Here is a 21786-nt window from a genome sequence, read left to right on the forward strand (position 1 = left end):
CATATTCGGTGGGTTTCTGATAGTATTTTGTATAGTTTTTAGTTTTAAACCATTTTCTCAAACTTAACATAATCAACAGTGTCCATCACCGTTTGTATTTTTGAAATACACTGATAAACACTGTTCTTCGAGCCGACTAAAGTTTATAGTAAATGAAACGGGTTTGTATTACTAAACACAGAAACGAAAACGTTGTGGAAAAATAAATATAACAAATAAATATTATCAAAGCCAAGATCAGTTACTTTTCTACTTAACTAGATAAGATTTTAGTGTTTTTATTTCGCTTAAAATGTGTAATCGGTTTGAAAAAATGTAGTGTTTATCTGTATATTTGAAAAATACAAATGGCGGCAGAATCTTGAAGACATTAACTTTGGGAAAATGAGTTAACACTAAAAAAACTATACAAAATACTGTCAGGAACTCACGCAATATATGTTACTGTGACATAGGCAGACATATATTCAGTTGTTTTTAACAGTATTTTGTATAGTTTTTTTCTAGTTTTAACTCATTTTCCCAAACCTAATGTGTTAACACAGTCTGCTGCCATTTGTAATTTTCAAATATAAAAGTAAACGCTGTGTTTTTTGAGCCGAATAAAAATTTAGCATTAAAAAAACAAAATAAATTATCCATTTCGGTAATAAAGTAACATATCTTGTCTTTGATAATATTTGTATACATTTATTTTTTGACAACTTTTTCGAATCTATATGTACAGTAGTACAAACCCAATAAAAACACTAAAAATTATCCAATTAGCTAGAAAAGTAACTTATCTTGCCTTTGAAAATATTTACTTGTTATATATTTGTTTTTGTTGACAACTTTTTCAGGTCTTTGTGCAAGTACAAACCCAAAGGTGTATTTTTCTGTCTAATCTTATTTTTCTTACCGCGCTTAAATTTAAATTTCACAATATCTTTTTGGTGGGAGGGTATTTTTTTTACATTATATTCACCTCCACAATTTTCGACTATGCTGAATAAGAAAATATCAATTAAAATTTGCAGAGCCAATTAGTTTTCGAGATATAAAGACCGGTATTATGCACTATAATTCACTGACGGCCATGAATAAACACTTCCAACCTCCCCATATTAAGAACGGCTTTCGGAATAAACAACGCCCATGCCTAACCACATGTTTTAACCTTTTACCTGCCTTTCGTCTTTTAAAAACGGCTTTTGTAATAAATACCACCATTCTCCCCATGTTAAAAACGGCTTTCAGAATAAACACCCCCAACCTACCCATGTTAAAAATTGTGGAGGTGGACCTAATGGGAAAATTTATCTTTTGTTTTTTTTTAATAAACTGTTAGTTGAAAGCACAGAATAGTGACAAAACATCATCCCCTCCCCTTGTTAAGAATAGCAAAAACAAAAAAATAATAATGGTTTTCTTGGTAGAAATTTCTGGTGCTCATGAACTTACTAATCCGCGCTATTTTTTTAAATCGCATTTTCAAGTTTAATTAAAGTGTTATGATATGTTTTTTTATTCAATTGTAAGGTTAAAGTACAGAATAGATACAAAACACCCTCCCCTCCCCATGTTAAGAATGGCTTTTTAAATAATAACATATTATTTCAGCACGCATCACTCTCTACATGAGTACCTAATATTTTTTCAGCCATTCTTACCATAGTGAGGGGATGGTGTTTTGTAACTATTGTGTGCTTTTTTAACTAGCAATTTATTATTAAAAAAAGATATTGTGAAATTATAAAAAAAATAAAAAGATATTGTGAAAGTTGAATTTAACTTGAAAAAAAAGCAATGTGAACGGCGCGTTCAACATTGTAGCCGGACCTTATTTGGCAATAAGGTCACGTGAGTCGATTAATGGGGGCTAATGCACTTACTGATCCGCGCTATTTTTTAAAATCGTATTTCCAAGCTTAATTAAAGTTTTATGTTTTTTTGGTATTTTCTTTTTAGAATAGATCCACCTCCACAATTTTCTTTTAAATGACGACTTATAAAGGTTTCCGACTATGCTGAATACAGAAATCGCATTGAAATTTTGCAGAAATAAATAGTTATCGAGATATAGATAGTTGTTTTATGCATTGTATTCTTTGGCGGCCATCTTTGTTACGCCTGTAGATTTGTTTTATGACGCGCGCAAGCGTGTAAAAAAGACGGCTGCCAGAGATTACAATGCATTATACAAATTTTTAATATCTCGATAACTACTTATTTTTGCAAAATTTCAATGCGATTTTCGTATTCAGTATAGTCGTCATTTAAAAGAAAATTGTGGAGGTGGACCTAATCTAAAAATTTACCGTTATTTTTTATTAAATTGTAAAGTTAAAGTACAGAATAGGTACAAAACACCCTCTTCTCCCAATGTTAAGAATGGCTTTTTAAATAATAACGTTATTATTTCAGCACGGATCAATAAGTGCACGAGTACCCAATTTCTTTAAAAGCATTCATATTTTCTTATATAAAAACAATTTCTGTAAAAAAAAAAGAGACAAAACGTCCACTTTCAATCTTTGTTAAAAAAGGTTTTCTTGAAAAAAAAAAAACTACGGTAAAAAAGCAAAGAACAAAACGTTAATCGGTATTCATGCAGAGAGTGATCCGTGCTGAAATAATAATGTTATTATTTAAAAAGCCATTCTTAACATGGGGAGGGGAGGGGGGTGTACCTAATCTGTACTTTAACCTTACAATTGAATAAAAAACATATCATAAAACGTTAAATAAACGTGGAAATACGATTTAAAAAATAGCGCGGATCACTCTCTGCATTAGCTCCGAAAGTACAGAATAGTTAGAAAACATCCTCCCTCCACATATTAAGAATGGCTTTCTAAATAATGTTAATGCTTCAGTACTGTTCCTTGTCTGCTGAAGTTTAATTTTTGTTTATTAAATTGTTAGGTGAAAGTTCAGAATAGTTACAAAACACCGTCTTCTCCCCATGTGAAGAATAGCTTTTTAAATAATAACGTTATTATTTCAGCACGGACCAATAAGTGCACGAGTATCCAATTTCCTCAATAAAGAAAACACATTCATATTTTCTTATGTAAAAACAAATTCTGTAATAAAAAGAAAAATCGTGTACTTTCAAAAGGTTTTCTTGAAAAAATAAAATACGGTAAAAAAAGCAAGGAACAAAAAATTAATCGGTATTCATGCAGAGAATGACCTGTGCTGAAATAAAAAGCAATTCTTAACATGGGGAGGGGGTTTTGTACCTATTCTGTACTTTAACCTTACAATTGAATAAAAAACATATAAAACTTTAATTAAACGTGGAAATGCGATTTAAAAAATAGTGCAGATCACCCTCTGCATTAGCACCGAAAGTACAGAATAGTTAGAAAACATCCTCTCTCCCCATGTTAAGAATGGCTTTCTAAATAATGGTAATGCTTCAGTACTGTTCCTTGTCTGCTTAAGTTTAACTTTTGTTTATTAAATTGTTAGGTGAAAGTCCAGAATAGTTACAAAACACCCCTATCCCCATGTTAAGAATAGCTTTCTAAATAATAACGTCATTATTTCAGCGGGGTAGCTTCTCTGCATAAGTACCATGTTTTGTTTTTAAATTGTAAAGTGAAAGGACAGAATAGTTACAAAATACAATCCCCATGTTAAGAATGTCTTTCTAAATAACATTATTTCAGCGCGGTATTTTCTATGCATACGTACTATCTATTTTTGTTTATTAAATTGCTAGGTGAAAGTATAGAATAGATGCAAAACTCCCTCCTCATGTTAAGAATAGCTTTCTAAATAACGGTATTATTTCAGCACGGTACCTTCTCTGCATAAGTACTATCTTTTGTTTATTAAATTGTTAGGTGAAAATATAAAATAGTTACAGAACACTCTCCCTTTCCTATGTTAAGAATGGCTTTCTTAATAGCATTATTTCAGCACGGTACTTCCCTGCATAAGTACCATCTTTTGTTTATTAAATTGTTAGGTGAAAGTATAGAATAGTAAGAAAACGTACTCCCCATGTTAAGAATGGCTTTCTAAATAACGTTATTAGTCTATTATTATATTATTATGGTACTGCCTCCACATAAGTACCATGTTTTGTTTATTAAATTGTTAGGTGAATGTACAGTACTCATGCAGAGAGTGATCCGTGTTGAAATAATAACGTCGTTATTTAAAAAGCCATTCTTAACATGGGGAGGGGAGGGTGGTTTGTACCTAATCTGTATTTGAACCTTACAATTGAATAAAAAAAAAACATATAATAAAACTTTAATTAAACCTGGAAATACGATTTAGAAAATAGCGTGGACCACTCTTTGCATTAGCACCAAATATTATTACAGCAAGTTACCAATCCGTAAAAAAACTGTACTTTTACCAACCAATCTTATATCGAAAAACCAAAAAAAAACAACAAAAAAACAAAAGAAAACTCAAAAAGCAAGCGACAAACTTTCTTTGTTTGCCCCATATGTAATAAAGAAAAATGTTTAAATTAAAAAGTTTGGAAGATAAACATATGAATTATGTTTTTTTTTATTGTTTTGTTTTTTTTTACTTATCGGGTAAACAGAAAATGAAATCTACTTCGTTTCGTCAATTCGTGGCTGTGAAATTAATCGAACCGGAAGTTCAGTTTTATCAACAAAACAGCTTCGCACTAACGGTTACGAAAATATATTTATTTTATTTAATATTTTAATAATTCGCGAGGTAAATTTATTTTAATGACATAAAAACATCCCTCGACTCTAAAGATGGGTTGTCTGAAAATTTCAAATGAATTGGTATCGTAGAAATATGGTTTTATTCACTTATAACGAACCAAGAAGTGCATTCATATATATATATATATATATATATACACTTGTGCCCGATATTATTCATACCCCCTCTTGAAAATTGAGTTTATTAGGTGTAACTTTGTAAGAATTTATTGTTTACGTCCATATTGATACATATTCTTAATAAACCTCTTCTGATCATTTTCGTCATTTTAAAATCTCGGGATACTTGTAATAAAAGAAATATACAGCTATTTATAAAATCTGCAATGTTCAAAAATAATCATACCCCCTTATTTTTTCAGTATTAATCGAGTTTCTGACTGTTTGTTTCCTGTTTGATTCTTATTTTGAATGCTTTTATACAACCTTTGATTAATTTCATTTCGTTTTTTGCATTTTTCAGAAATTAAAATGATATCAACTGAAAACCAAAAAAAGAATAAAAATTATTAGAATGGGGAAGAAAAAAGAGCTTAGTAATGATCTTAGGACTAAAATTGTGAATTCACATAAGGATGGTTTAGGTTACAAGTCAATTTCCAAGAAATTTGAGGTCCCTACAGCAACAGTAAAGAGCATCATCAAAAAATTCCAGAGCCACCACACAACAAACAACTTGATTGGTAGAGGAAGGAAAAGGAAACTGTCTGCTAGAGCCACCAGGAATATTGTAAGAAGTGTTAATGCAAATCCAACCACCATTACTAAGGACATTTTAGAAAATCTGGAGTCTTCTGGCATAAAAATATCAAGGCAAACATTGCAAAGGACTCTGCATGAAAATGGTCTGAAAGGAAGAAGACCAAGAAGGGCTCCATTGCACACCGGAAAACGCCTTGCAGCACGTCTAAAGTTTGCTAGGACCCATGTGAATTCTCCAGAGTCCGTTTTCTCAAGTATTTTGTGGACTGACGAAACAAAAATTGAATTGTTTGGCCATATGGATGCTTCTTACGTTTGAAGGAAGAAAGGAGAAGCTTACAACCCAAAGAACACCATACCCACGGTGAAACATGGTGGTGGTAGCCTAATGTTTTGGGACTCCTTTTCGGCTAGTGGTCCAGGTAGTTTGGTCAAGATAGATGGAACCATGAAGAAGGAGCAATATTTGGAGATACTCCAGAAAAACATTAGACAGGATGCGGAGAAGCTCCATTTAGGACCAAACTGGGTCCTTCAACAGGATAATGATCCAAAACATACTGCCAAAATAGTCAAGAAATGGTTTGAGGATAATCACATTAATGTTTTGGAATGGCCTAGCCAGAGTCCTGACCTGAACCCTATCGAAAACCTCTGGCACATATTGAAAACTGAGGTTAAAAAGCGGAAACCTAGAAATTTGAGGGATTAAGAGAACTACTGCATTGAAGAATGGTCAAAAATCAGTGTTGATGATTGTAAAAACCTTGTTGATAAATATCCAAAACGGTTACAGGCAGTTATTAAGAATAAAGGGCATGCTATTGACTATTAGTAAGAGAGGTATGAATAATTTTGAACTAGTGCCATTATTGTTTTTCTTAGTATAATGCTTCAAACTTGCATAATTTATTTATTTGTTGAGTTTAAATTAAATGCTTATGCTTGATTTATTGTTTGAAATCCCTTTAATATTGTCTATCTTCTGGTTTGAGCAATATTCTTATAGAAATGTCAAAGATCCGAGGGGTATGAATAATATCGGGCACAAGTGTATATATATATATGGTACCTCAAACAATGTTTGAACAATTTAAATCGATATAACCTTACTTTTTATTAGACAACTTTTAGCTCCATTTATCCACGATATATATTTATTAAGCAATACGAATATGAAATTGATAATATCAACAGATTGATATGTTTTTTACAAATAACTATTCTTGTGGATATTGTCTCCTCATCAACACGAATAAGAAGTTAAGGTACACAAAAAAAATATTAATCTAGAGTATTTGGATTGAGTAGGGCGAGTGACTCTAGAAAATATTTAAAAAGGAAGAATTGATGCAATTCTGTTATTGAGTTATATATATATATATATATATATATATATATATACATATATATATGTGTGTGTGTGTGTGTGTGTCTATTTGTCTGTGTGCGGGAGAGTGATAGAGCGTAAGGAGTCTATGTGGTTTAAAATTATCACTTCATAATAAGAATGGCTGCTTTAATAGTAACCGGTTATATTTCAGCCAGACTTAAATTCATCGCAATTGCCTTACACTTCTTCCAGTGTTCGAACATTCAAAGCGTTATAGAGAATAATGTTTCTTTTTTCGTTTTATCAACATCAACTCATATTACACCTAACATCAATCATCTCAACGCTTTCCTCCTCACCGTTTTTCTGTCTCGCTAAACTTTGACCTCATCTGTCTTAGAGGAACCACAACCAGACAGATTATCCGGTCGTCTCACTGCAAAATAGAGCATTGATGAGATGGTTTGCTTGGTTCACTCGCCGCTTTTAATCATGCACTTTATTACCGCTAATTACTCGTTTACCGACATAATATCTACTTTTTTTTACTTTACCCCTCTTGAACTCTTTCGTATATTAATTGAGTATCATATATGAGCACTGGTTTCTTTAAATAACCCTTTCTTTATATCGGATTTTATCTAGTATCAATATTTTTATTAAACATATAACATAAAATTTGAATCTCATTTTTTAAGTCTGTGCTATTTCTCCTTTACACACACAAACACAGACACGCAAATATACACGCCACGTATATATATATATATATATATATATATATATATATATATATATATATATATATATATATATTAATGGGTTCTAAACTAGTCAGTACAGTGTAGCTTCAGGGCAAATATAAATATCTAAAATATTTTATCGAAAATTATTCACTGCTATAAAAAGCAAATATCACACACAAACTAATGCATGCACACACACACACACACACACACACACATATATATATATATATATATATATATATATATATATATATATACATACATATATTTATAAAGAGGTGGGTTTTTTGATATGATATCAATATTAAAATAATGCTTTTTACATTTTTGAAATAATTTAAATAAACTTATAAATATACTCAGTCTTCCATATATATACTCAGTCACCATACAAGGATTTACTAATTTACGTATTCCTTTGAATTAAATTTATTAATTACTAATTATTTTATGATAATAAGTTACAGTATTTTGCTTGAAGCATTGTTTTATGTGTATATAAACGAAATTTCTATTTCTAGAACGCAGAACAATTCAGAGGTTTAAGGTACAAACTGAAGCAACTTAATGTACAATAGTGAAACCGGTCACGAAGTTTTAATTTATTGAATCAATATGTGCGTATATATATATATATATATATATATATATATATATATATATATATGTATATTTTTCAATTTGTTTTTACATAAGCAGTAATTTGTTGCTACAAAGCAACAAATTATTAATCTCGTTAGATTTCATTGGTTACCCTACTTATTAGAAGTAGCAATCTCAAATTGTATATATATATATATGTTTATATATATATATAATTATATATACAATTATATATATATAATTATATATATATATATATATATATATATATATATATATATTTCAGTAATAGAAGAAATCTTGTTCCCTAGCGCTGTTCAATTCAACGTACTTAAATAAATAGATACTAATATTGTCAGCATCTTGAAATTTCGAATATGAGCCTGTGTCATTTATGTATATATATAGAGATATATATTTATATAACTTTCTACACGTAATGGGTCCTTATGTTATTAGTTGCACCAGGTTGTCAGGTGGCATGTTAGTGATATTTAGAAATAGTCATCCCTTCTTCATATCCGTGTTTGAAATTCCCACGTTCTAATTTACCATGCATGGTAAAAAGTCAAACACACGCCTGACAAAATAGGATGATTTCCCGAAATATATAGCATCGCGGATACTTGAACATTTGACGACGCATGTAAGAACATACTACACGTAGAAATTTATGAGCATGTATATATATATATATATATATATATATATATATATATATATATACTGGCAAAAGTACCCGTGGTTGACTGGGTTAAAAAACAGCCTACAGAAAATGGACTCTGATTTATGAAAGTATGATAGGTTATGAAAAAGAAGGGTTGTAAAGAGATACCTTCGAATTTGAGGGTATCAGAACCAAAGCAAAATACAATGAAAGTAAAAATAAAATAGATACACATTATAATTTATTATACCATACCTTTTCCAACTGAAACACTTATCACAATATTCTGTGGATCTATATTAAAAACACCTTGTTAAACTTTATGAGATATTTCCATTCTATGGGGGTCAGAACGAACACCCCATAAATTTATTATACCATATTTCTTCAAATAACATAATTATCAAAGTATACATACGCAGATAGATATGAAAAGCCTTTATTAAAGTCTATGCTTATTTCCATTCTATGGGGGCAAGGCGCGAACGCAGACCCCACAATTTTATTATACCATCTCTATTAAAGTAAAACATACTAATCAAAGTATCATTATGTACATCTATATCAAAAACACTTGTAAACGTTTATTTTTAATTTTTTAATTTTTTATTTCCATACTTTGTGGACAAATCGCGAACGCAGATCCCACAAGTTTAATGAATCATCATTATGCCAGATCAAAGATGCCCATTCCTGTGTCTCGATACACCTACTATTATATGTGATCAGTTTTCTCTAATAGTCAACCATATAGGAGCCTATTCGTGACCAGACACACACAGACGTTCAGCTTTATATATATATATATATATATATATATATATATATATATATATATATATATATATATATATATACTAGCCTAGGTGCTCGGCGTTGCTCGGTTGGTTTGAAGCTGTGTGTTGAGCAAAAAGAAAAACAACTGGTAGCAGGCAGGAGACGAAGATAGACGTATTTTTCTCTTTCTCCCTCAATGTCTCTCGATATATGTATATATATATAAGTATACATATCTGTATATGTATACATATATATATATATGTGTGTGTGTGTGTATGTGTGTGTGTGTTTTGGGGGTTATTTGTGAATGACCTTGTGCGAGAAGTCGCTAATAAACACCTCTCTCAATATTTACCGTACATAGTTGAAATTGATATATAGCGTATTTTTCGCCTTCCATACTTTGGACTATGTTTTTCCCATAAAAACGCTGCTAAAGGTGAGAACTTGAAAATACCTAAATTGACTCTGCTCTTTTTATTTCTGTGCATCCGCTAATTAAATGTTAGAGCTTAAACAACGACATTTTTGCTGTCCTTGTATACAGATGCATTTATGTCATTAGGTGAGGGATAAGAACTATATATTTTGCATTTACTATTTGTTGTGAGATACAAGCCATTACTTTTTTATTTTGAAATCATTACTATATATTAGATGCATTATAATAGTCGATAAATAATTAACCTTCTAATAATAAATACGAAATCCGATTGAATTCAAATATTATATTTACCGTATTTTTAGACCAGGTAACGCCTAGCGGCCTACTAGAATACACACACATACACACACACGCGCACACTCATATATATATATATATATTTATATATATATACACAAAAATATATATACATATAGTTATATATGCATATATATAGTTATATATTTATATACACATACATACATACATACATACATACATACATATATATATATGAACAAATGATTAATAAAACATGTTGAAAGACATATTGAAAAAGAGTTAAAAACATATTGAATTTTAAAAAAGGAAGCAGAAGATAAGTGGATAGTCCTTAATCGGCGGAGTTTCGACGAAATACTCTCCTTCTCATCAGAGGGCAGGAATTAGCAAAATGCAGGATCCGATTTTGCATATGAAAGCATTTAATGAAACTACAAGTAAGTCAAAGATCTTACTTGGTAAAAAAAGGGTGAGGTAAGGGGAACAGGAGGCAAAAGAAAAATAATAAAAAGAGTTCACATGAATGGATAGTCCGGTGAAGGGTAAAAATCCAAAAATGGTAAAATCCAAAACGGTCGAATTTAAAATTTCAATCCAATTGGTAAATTCCTAATGGTCCAAAATCATCCAAAAGGCAGAGTTCCTTGGAAAAAAGCGCAAATGGAATGAATTCCAAATCATTAAAGGAAAAGCACTAGAGATAATATTTAAAACACGTCTGTCAAGGCTGGATGAATCAGAAAAATTTTAAGGCTTAAAAAAACCCCGAAAACCGGTGACAGTTTAAATTTGAAAAGCAAGGTCAAACTGACCGAGACAAAAAGCGCGAAAGATAGCGTTAATAATTAGGCCAGCTTAGATATGCACGTGAAAGTCGCAGAATTAAATTAAGAAAACTGATCAGAAGAACAAATAAATGGCCAAGTTAAAGAAATGAGGCGTATGTTATATATAAATAAAAGTGAAATAAATAAATAAAAAAATAAATAAAAAATAGAAAATTATATATATACACTCACATACATATATATATATATACACACATATAAATACATACATACAGATACACAAATGCACACATGCATGTATATACATACACACACGCATATAAATATATATACATATATGAATACATATAGAATAACACACACACATATATATACATATATATATACAAACACACACGCATGCATAAAAATATACACATATCCAAAAACATATACAAGTTAAACAAAAACATACATACTTACATACAAAATAAGGGGAGGGAGAGGCCGGTATCTACAAACTCCGAAATAAGGCAACTAAATATGTATGTGAATGCATATAGTGAAATATAAGTAAACAAATACATAGAATAAAAATGAGTAGGTTGATGTATATATTTTTTAATAGGTACACTTATACCATAAAACGGAGACAGCAGATGGAAAACCGGCCAAAGAAATAAAGAAAAACAAATAAAATTAAAAATATAAAAAGCTTAGAAGGTAAGATTATATAAAAAAAAGAAAATTATGGGAAAAGATATATATTTGAGGGGTTAAATTAATAGCTATGTGATTTCAAATTTACCATATTTAAACTTGGATATATGTTTGCAATAGGAGACTAGTTCGTTTTTAGAGTTATTATATTACTACTTTGAGGGGAGGTTATAATAGTTATAATCGTTAAAAGAAAAGCACTGGGGATAATATTTAAAACACGTCTGTCAATTCTGGATGAATAAAAAAAATTAAGGTTAAAAAAAAACCCCGAAAAGCAGTGAAAGTTTAAATTTGAAAAACTAATAAAAACATTCCAGTTTTAGGTAGTATTTTAGCATATTTGTATAAAATTTTCTGTGTATGTCTATTTAGCAGTTTTGCATGGTACCAAACACAAATTTAAATATGTAAAGCTGTTGAAGATTTTTTAGGGTAGCAAATGGTTGACTTAGTCATTTTATTTTGTGCCTGGTGCAGAACTTTAATTTACATATGTTACGGCTTGAAATTGCACCGTTTTTTTTTCATTTTACCCAGTATTTGACTCTTAATGCGGTGGGCAAATGCTGAACTTAGTCTTTCTTTCATGGCTCCTTCACTCTGTACTCATGCGGCAACATGTAGTCCTCTATTTGTCTAATTTAACATCATGTATTCTTCCTTCAAAATATTAGTAGATTATATTTTCTAATTATTAGTCGTTTTTACTTTCCTTTTATGACTAAATATGTTATATAAAAAAGATAATACATATTATTTTTATTCTGTTCTATTATTATTAGTAGTAGTATATATATATATATATATATCTATATTATTATTATTATTATTTTTATTATTACTATTATTATTATTATTATTATTATTATTATCATTATTAATAATTTTACTATATTGTTTTATCATTATTTTTATATTTTTACTTAAATAAACCGTGAAAACTTTAAACTTATATTCTTAAGTATAAAGGGCTTAATTAATTGCAGACTTATGTTTAAACTGCGTTGATATTACTCGTGGACGTATGTGAGATGATAAATATGTTGGTTGCTTACATTCGCTGTCACTTTTGACATGTACGCTTTTAACGCTAAGATTGTGTTTTTGTTTGTGTTGTTGTAATAACGCGTCTTGTAATTGTAATGTAGAATTGTTCATAAATTAGGTGACACGCAATTCTTTTTCTCTTTTTCTCTTTTCTCTTAACTTTTTAAACTCCCCTTCCTTTTAATTCTTACTTTCACTCTTTCTCTCTTTAACTATCTCTCATCATTCCCTTTTTTTCTCTTCTAGCCTTTGTTTTTTTTTATAATAACCCTTTATATTGGTGTTTTCTCTATTTTTCTCTATATCTTTTTTCTCTATTTCTTTTTTCTCTTCCTCATAATTCTCTCTCCATTATTTTTTATTAGTTTTCTTTAGATTTCCCCTCCCCTTTATAATTTAAAGTTCTGTGTTTTAAGTTTTTTTTTTAACTTCAACCTTTAAAGAATTCCTATTTTAAAAAAATCCATGATTCATTGAACATTAGAATAGTCAAGTCGCTGTCTGATGATATATGCTGTTTGATTGAAACAAATGGCTGTTTGTAGCAGCGGGATGTAAACATGTTTATTTAACAATAAATAAGTATTATATATATATATACACACATATATATATGCACATTAAGTTATAACAATACATAGGGCCCGAGCAAAGCCGAGCTGAACTGCTAGAAATATATATAACTAGTGGGGGTACTCGGCGTTGCCCGGGTGTTTGTAGGTGTTTGTGGTGTTTAATAAAAAAAAGACCCTGGCTGGTTGTAGGATCGAACCCGAAGCCCTGAGACGAAGTTTTAAAATAAAATCAGCCAGCCAGAATGAGTTAGTGATAGATGTTTTAATTTATTTAAGTAAGAACCAAATTGACAGGTGCGCCCCCGGAAGTCGTCGAGCGTTACGACGACGTCAATAACCAGGTTTGTTTGTTATAAGCGAAGTAAAAAAAGAAACAACATTAACACTTAAGCGGGGTAAAACACAAAAAAGAAAACTAACGTAAGGCAAACGAACGATGAAAACAGCAAAAGCACACGTGAAAAATGGCTTAAATAAGCCTGTTTCGACATTAAAATTAAACAAATCGGTGGGTACTCGGGTGTGGATAAGCAAAGTAAAAAAAAAACTGAAAAACGAACGTTACATGAAAAATGGCTTAAATAACACTTGTTCAATATTTGAATTAAAAAAATCGAAAAAAATACATCTTACACCACAATTCGAACCCAGCGTACATGAAATTTGCTCAGTTTTTCAACTATTTAAAGTAAATCAGGTCATGACGTCATCTGGCGCATGCGTAGAACCGCTCGTCATCACGAGAAGACCGTTTCTGTTAACCCCCCCCCTGTCGAAAATTGTCCATTTTGGGGTGAAAAAATGAACGTTTTTGGCCAATTGTTCGATATTTTTCGAGCGGAGGATGGGGTTCGATATGATACCGAGTTTGTGAATTTTCGTCGTGTCTGTCGAAAGTTTTTAGCAGACACAAACATACATACATACATACATACATACATACATACATACATTTTCGCTTTTATATATATAGATGAAAAGCGGTTTACATTTGCGTGACTGCAAGGTTATGACCTACCATCCTTGAATACTTTTGTAACTGTTCACTTAATATATATTATATAAACTGGCTGCTTAATTATCAATTCCATGTTCTTATTTCGAATGATCCAATTTTTTTTGCTTTCTTTTTATCTTTTTTACTCGACGGTTTCTGCTTGTTCTGGCCCAAGCCTCACTCGTGGGTTACTTAGTGATGGTTAGACTGTTACAGAACACATTGAGGATCCTACTCACTACTCGAGTTTATTCAAGCACCTCGTCATCAGTTTCCTCATAAATACTCATTACCTCGTCTTTTTTCCTCTCCATTTCTTTCCACTTCATCCACATCTTCCACTACATTATTTGCTCTTGCATACATCCCAATGTACCTTACTCGCAATATTCTAATGTAGTCTTCTGTACTCCTGATAAGCTAACTGTTCAAAACAACTAAGGAGGTGCTGTGCCTTGTCAAGTTTCTGGCCACACAGTCAACATAGGGAAGTCGTTGTATCAATGTGAGGCTTCAATTATTATTATTATTATTATTATTATTATTATTATTATTATTATTATTATTATTGTGGTTAATATTTTTCTAAGCAGTAGTAATATTTAATAGAAGTATCTATAGAAGTAAGTATAAAGTATTACTCAGTAAGAATAATTAGTGGTGTTCCCTTGACTTAGATGACTCATATTATCCGGATATTTTCAAATGTTTTACATTGCAAATGATATTGCTTTATTACAGCAACTGATACCATAATTTTTAAGCTAGCAACGTCCATTGTTTTATTCTAAGTATTGATTGGCAATAATATTCCTCCAAGTTCCCATAACTCTCTGCTCTCATAGTTTTCTTCCTCTGCGGTCTTTCTGTATTGCTTGACCATGTTACACTTGTGTCGTGAGTTGAAAGCCATAGCGAATGCCTTATGCCGCGGACGATGCATAGGTTTATTACCATTTTATCAATTCCAGTTCGATTTTGTTCATGTGGTGTCCCTTCTATCTTTTCGTTTTATTTCTCTAACAGTTCCGATGCAGCTGGTTATCAAGACTTAATGTATATATTATTGTATTGGTTTTATATATACACTATCTCACCCGTGATCCGTACTTATCCAGGAAAGTAGGTTAGCTCAAGATATCACACGAATAACTAAGAACGATATGTTATTTTGGGTCGATTTGACCTATTATTAGTAATATCATTACGAATAGTTCTACGGTTGTTTAGAAGAGGGAAGAAATGTAGTAGATACCTATCTCGTTCACGTGGCACCTCTTATGTGTACTGATCAAGTGGTAACATTACAGAATAAAAATTTTACTTTATTGGATTGTAGTAGTTCAGCTCAGCTCTGGTCTGCTAGGGGTCTCTATACTCGTCATAACACTATGCGCATATTAAAAAGTTTGACTCATGACCTGGTAACCAACATCAAAAATTTCAACTTTTTAGACCCAAAATTAGCGCAGGAGTTTGGTAGAGTCTGCAAAGGTAATATCTATCAACTTTGACCTATTTGCAGCCATATACAGCGATCAGCTGGTCACTAAGATGTATGACCGACAGACGTGTTATGTTAAATACCTTAAAGTGGTCTCGGGAAGATATGAAGATGGCCGTCGGTAGGGTCTATAAGAAGAAAAGCATACCTGTTCCTCCAAGTTCCCAATACTCTCTGTACTGTGTGGCTCGTTCTTCTTCCAGGAAACCTCTTGACCTCTTCACCCTTGGTGGTGTTCTGACTGCAAGTTTCTTTCTTCATTTTCCGGACCGCTTCGTTGTTTCAATGAAGGTATTTATGAAAGCATTTATGTCAGACACAAGAAAAACGAAAAGCGACACAATTGTAATATATATGGAACTTAACTAACAATTTTATTTTACATTAGATACAATATATTACAAAACACTTTTACAATGTAAAACTGGACAATAGGCTTTTCAAAGCTAACTAACCTAACTAGTTTTGAGGGAGGGGTGCTCCCCCGCTCATTTACGGAGAGACAAAAATTATGGTGCTCAACTCATGACGGCCTGACCAGAAAGCGAGAGAGCACTAAGAAATGGAATTATTGGAAGGCGTTTCTTTGTATCTCTACGCATATGACCAAATAACCACTGGGTCATGCTTCAGAGTGTGTTAGAAACAGTGGCACAGAAAAATAGTGCCACAGTCCTCCTTATGCAATCCGACATTTATGAGTCTTCATAAATATCAGAAGTCCCTAATTTTCCGTGGATGGTGCGTCCACCGGCCGTCAGCGATCAATGTCCCCCATGTTCTTCATTCCGTCAGGAACTCAGTGAAGCAAGTTATTTTTCCACCAGGCCCCTGGTAGACTGGTATACGGCTTCAAATACCAGAGAGTGTAATTATCGCCCTCCATCGAGGCAGTGACATCATGATTTTCGTTACTGGATTTATGCTCTCTAAAGCAACCAGTATACTATTTTTTTACAACGCCGGATTTTACGTGAGGTTATCACGCCGACCTATACGTTTTATTTTTAATTTACTCTGCATCAACTTATAATATGATTTCAGTAATTGAATCTACGCTCTCTTCAGCAACCAGTATAATGTATTTTAACCAAGTCTGGGTTTCGTGACCTCATCACGCCGACATATTTGTATTCCAAATTATTATTTCAGTAACTGGACTGATGCTCTCTACAGCAACCAATATAATGTATTTTAGATAAGTCGGGGTCATGTGATCTTATCACGCCGACCTGTATGGGTTTAGTTAAACCTTAGTCTTCAGCGGTTCTAATCCAATTTAATTCTGTTAGAACAAGGGGTTTGCCGCCGAACGACTAATAAAAATCATGCACCATATTACATAAAGAATTAATTAAAGGAGGGCACTCATCTTTCATCAGTTGGAATACTCAATTAAAGCAAAAGAATTAAAAAAAACAAACAATTAAGAAACATGGTATACATTAAATCAAAGGTATTAACAATTTTTTTTCTTAAAAAAAAGAAAACATTTTTAAAAAATCATTTCAGAGCACCTCGGTCACAATTAGAAATTGTTTACACAATGCAAACGCATTTCAAGTTATTGCATTCAGAATTAACTTTTTCCCAACGTTCAGGGTACATTTAAAAAGTATGTGTATTTTTTCAAAACTTGATTTACAAAAGATCATTAACATTTCACTCCAAAATGTTGGTTCATCGTTAAAATCAATTTTTCCTTTCTAAGGAACCATTAAAAATTCCGAATCTATGTCAGTAAACTTCTTTCCAAGGTAATTCATTTATTATTATATAAACACTCTTCTCAAAAGATCATAAATTTCGAATCGACCAATATTTCATAATACAATTCAAAAATTATTGCAAACATTTGGTTCATTATTAAAATTAATCTTCTTAAAAGATCATAGAAAATTCATTTTGGATCAATTTACTTTTCACAATGAGATTCAGAGACATCCCATAAACCTTTTCATGTCGTAATTATTATTTAAAAAATTCAGTGTACATTTAAAATTATTTAATTTATTCTTAAAAAATCAGTTTTCTCATAGACCATTATCAAGGTCATTTCGAATTAAGAAACTTTTCACGTTAATTACCTCTTTTTCTCAAAGTAATTAGTTTATTATTAAAAAAAATAACCCTTTCCTGAGATCACTTACAAAGATTATTTCGAATTAATAAACTCCCGTCACACCTGGGAGCTATATCAGTTAACGGGCAGTTCTGTATAGTTCACAGCTTGAGAAAATTGAAGATTTAATGGAAGAGAGATCTTTCTAAACTGAGGAAACCTTCCTCTTCAGAATTAATTCAATTTTTCGTAAATACTCCTCGGTCTATATTTCAGGGGCCCCTATCATACAGTCCCATTTCAAATAAACCTTCAATTAAACAATTCACTCGAATAATTCTTCCTTAAAAATCATCTAGAATTCAGGAAAATATCTTTCGTTAATAAATTAATATTTCACTAGAAATTATAAAAAATTCAGAGAATATTCGAAATGTAATAGCATAATTTTTCTTTAAAAAAATATGAAAATTTCCGAGAACTCTTAAAAAATTAACGTAATCATGCAACGGTTTGCTTTTGCAAACATTCGAAGATTTCAGAAAAGTACTTTAAGGGCTATGTTTTATTTTTATTAAAAACAATTGAAGACATCATTTAATGCAATTTAAGGAAGCGTAACTAATTTTGTTCTTTAAACTTTGAAAAAATTAAAAAAAAAAAAAAAACTACCCGCCAAGAACTAAAACACAAGAGGAGAGGGTGACAGAATGAGAGTGAGTGAGGGGGCGCGAAGCCCTCACCAGCTTTCCACTGCAACACCATTGCGAGGTCATCTCCTCTCGTCCTTCCCATGTGCGCCTATTGTTTTAAAAAATCTGATTGACAGATATAAGCTTGCTGGATTAAACATTTCTACGAGTTTAAAAAAATAACAAAATAGAAAAAATCTTATTTTGAACAATTTTGTAAGGAGCTCACACAGAAAACAAACTTTCATATTATGCAATCTAAATTTTTACCAATAAAACATTTTTCTTCTTTCCTTTTTTTTAACAAACAAAAAAATATCAATAAAAAACGTTATCAAATCAAAAAAAATGTCCCCCTATGTTTCGGCGTTAATTGTAATATAACATGAAAAACAGATAAAAAAAGGCATTGCTCATGACTTATGTTTTCTTTTCACAAAACGAAATATAAAAGCAAGAGTTCTATTTTGTCAAATCTGAAACAAAGACCAAATTAAAAAATGTTAGGCATCCTTTTTTTACTTTTTTTACATTTACTTTTCCAGCATTGTTTGAAGGGTTATTTTCTTTTTTTCATGTAGCACAAATAAGCCTTGCATATGTACCCATATAGATATACATCTTGAGAGAGACAGAATGAGAGAGCGTGAGAGAGAAAGAGATATTGATATTTTTTTTGGCATAATTTAGAGACACTTTTTTTCGTTTCTGTTTTTTTCTTTGTGTAGCGGAACATATTCTTACATTTTTTTGGAGGGGTTATTTTTCAATACTTTTTTTTAATCGATCTTTTGTTTGCATTTTTTTCGTAGGAGCAAAACAAATTTTTTCAGGTTCTGAATTTTTTTCTTTGAGTGCGTTTTTTTTTCTTTTTGGTTTTCCGTGCGCGTGTTTGTACTCCATTGGTCTGCCTTTTTTTAATTTTTGCCTGAAATATTACTTCAGTTCATTCATTTTTTAAAAACCATTGACTATTTTTTTATTCGGCTCTTCTAGTGGTTATTATTTTTGGTTGTGCCGTGGGTTTAAGGGTCGAAATTATTTCCATGCTGGGAAACAATATGACCTGGTCACGGCACCATTTATACCACGATCAGCTTGAAGATATGAAGATGGCTGTCGTTAGAGTCTATAAGAAGAAAAACACACCTGACATGTTGGGGGTGCTCTGTGGCTCCATCTTCTCTTAGGACCTCTTCACCCTTGGTGGTGTTCTGACTGGAATTTTCTTTCTTCATTTTTCGGACGGCTTTGTTGTTTCAATGAAGGTATTTATGAAGGCATTTATTGCAGACACAAGAAAAACGACACGCGATACAATTGTAATATACATCGAACATAACTAACTATTTTATATTACATTAGATACAATATATATTACAAAAAGACTTTCATAATTTAAAACTGGAAAATAGGCTTTTCAAAGCTAACTAACTAGTTTTGAGGAAGGGAGTGCCTCCTTTACGGAGAGACAAAAATTATGGTGCTCACCTCATTACAGCCTGAACAGAAAGAGAGAAAGAGCTCGAGGAATAGGACTTATGGGAAGGCGTTTCTTTGTATCTCTACGCGTATGGCCAAATAACCACTGGGTCATGCTACCGAGTGTGTTAGAAATAGTGGCACAGAGAAATAGTGGCACAGAGAAATAGTGGCACAGCCAAAATTTCGCCGAAAAACTGATTAAAAAGCCTTCTGCATGTCTGAATACGTAAGATTAATAATTTGGGCTTAAGTCTAATAAACCATGTGCACGTAAACGACATCTAACATTTCAAGTGTTTAGACACAAAATTGCTGAAGAGTTTGGTAGAGTTTTTAAAGGTCAAATCGTTGAACTTTGACCCCTTGACAGCCAAATTTCTGACTGAAAACCGATTAAAAAGAAGTTTCCATCTCAATACCCTTTATGTCAAATCATGAGTTTGTAGACTGAAAATTGACCGAGTTGTGTGGTATGGAAATGTACACACACAGACACACATACACACAGACACAGGCAATTTCACTTTTATAGATTTTTCTTATTTAATAAAAATTCCTTCAGCTACACACACTTTATAAATACAAAAAATTGTTAGAAATTAATCAATTTGTTGCAATAATATCGCAAGTTAGAAAATAGCAAGCATTATTTTCATTTGTATATTTTGTTTAAATTTATAACGACGGAACTGTAAACGGTTTACTCTGTTCGTAGTTGGAGGGGCCTACACAACTTGTGCCATAGGCTTGGACCTTCAAGCTAAATTCATTATAATTATGGGCCTTATTCCCGGATGATAGTTTATTATCCAAGATCATTATCATCAGAAATAAGGTACAGTAGAGAATTTTAATGAAAGAAAAGTAGTGGCCAATCAGGTAAGATATAAAAAAAACCTAACCAACTCTAGCGTGAAAGATAAAAGCAAGCACTATTTTGGGCATTAGTCAGTCATTTAGTAGCTGTAAAGATCCCGTCCAGTCCACACTAGTCGAATGGTTTTTAAGCTACGGTATAAACAAGTAAGTGGTTACGTAGAAAAAATATGAGAAATTCCAAAATTCCTCGAATTAATCGACTTTTGTGTGCACGTACATCTACATTACAGGAATCATTATGGACGAGACGTTTTTCTATTGCTTAACTTTGGAAATTAAATTGTCGTCGACTCGTATATATTTCGAAAATAAAAGTAGGATAATGTTTACGTTTTTTATTTTACCGAAGGTGTCGTTTTTAAATTTCTTTAGGTAGACATTGTTTAAACGCAGCGATAATTGACGTAACTTCGCCGAAGCTTATAGACAGCATTTCTAAGTTAAAATCGTGAAATATATGTTATTAAAAGTTTGATGCCAAATGTTGTCTAGCGCATGTTTCTTTTGATGACCCTCTTGACACACATATTATTTCTAATTTCATGGAATATTCAGAAATAGGACCCCAATGGAGGATGTTACATTATAATATATATAATAGTTGTATAAACTTTTGAAATTGAGTACGTTTTATGAATTATATTTTCAGAAGTGTTACGGTATGAATTAAATCTGAAATAAAAATTAAATTGGCTGACAAGCAATGAAACAGTTCGGTTTGTAATGTGTATAGTACTTAGTGAAGTGCGTTAATGGTCGTTATAATCACTTGGTCAACTCCGCGAATTTTCAATCATGGATTTTTG

This window comes from Euprymna scolopes, chromosome 7, assembly GCF_053919585.1.
Source record: "Euprymna scolopes isolate OS-2025 chromosome 7, ASM5391958v1, whole genome shotgun sequence".
Lineage (NCBI taxonomy): Eukaryota > Metazoa > Mollusca > Cephalopoda > Sepiida > Sepiolidae > Euprymna > Euprymna scolopes.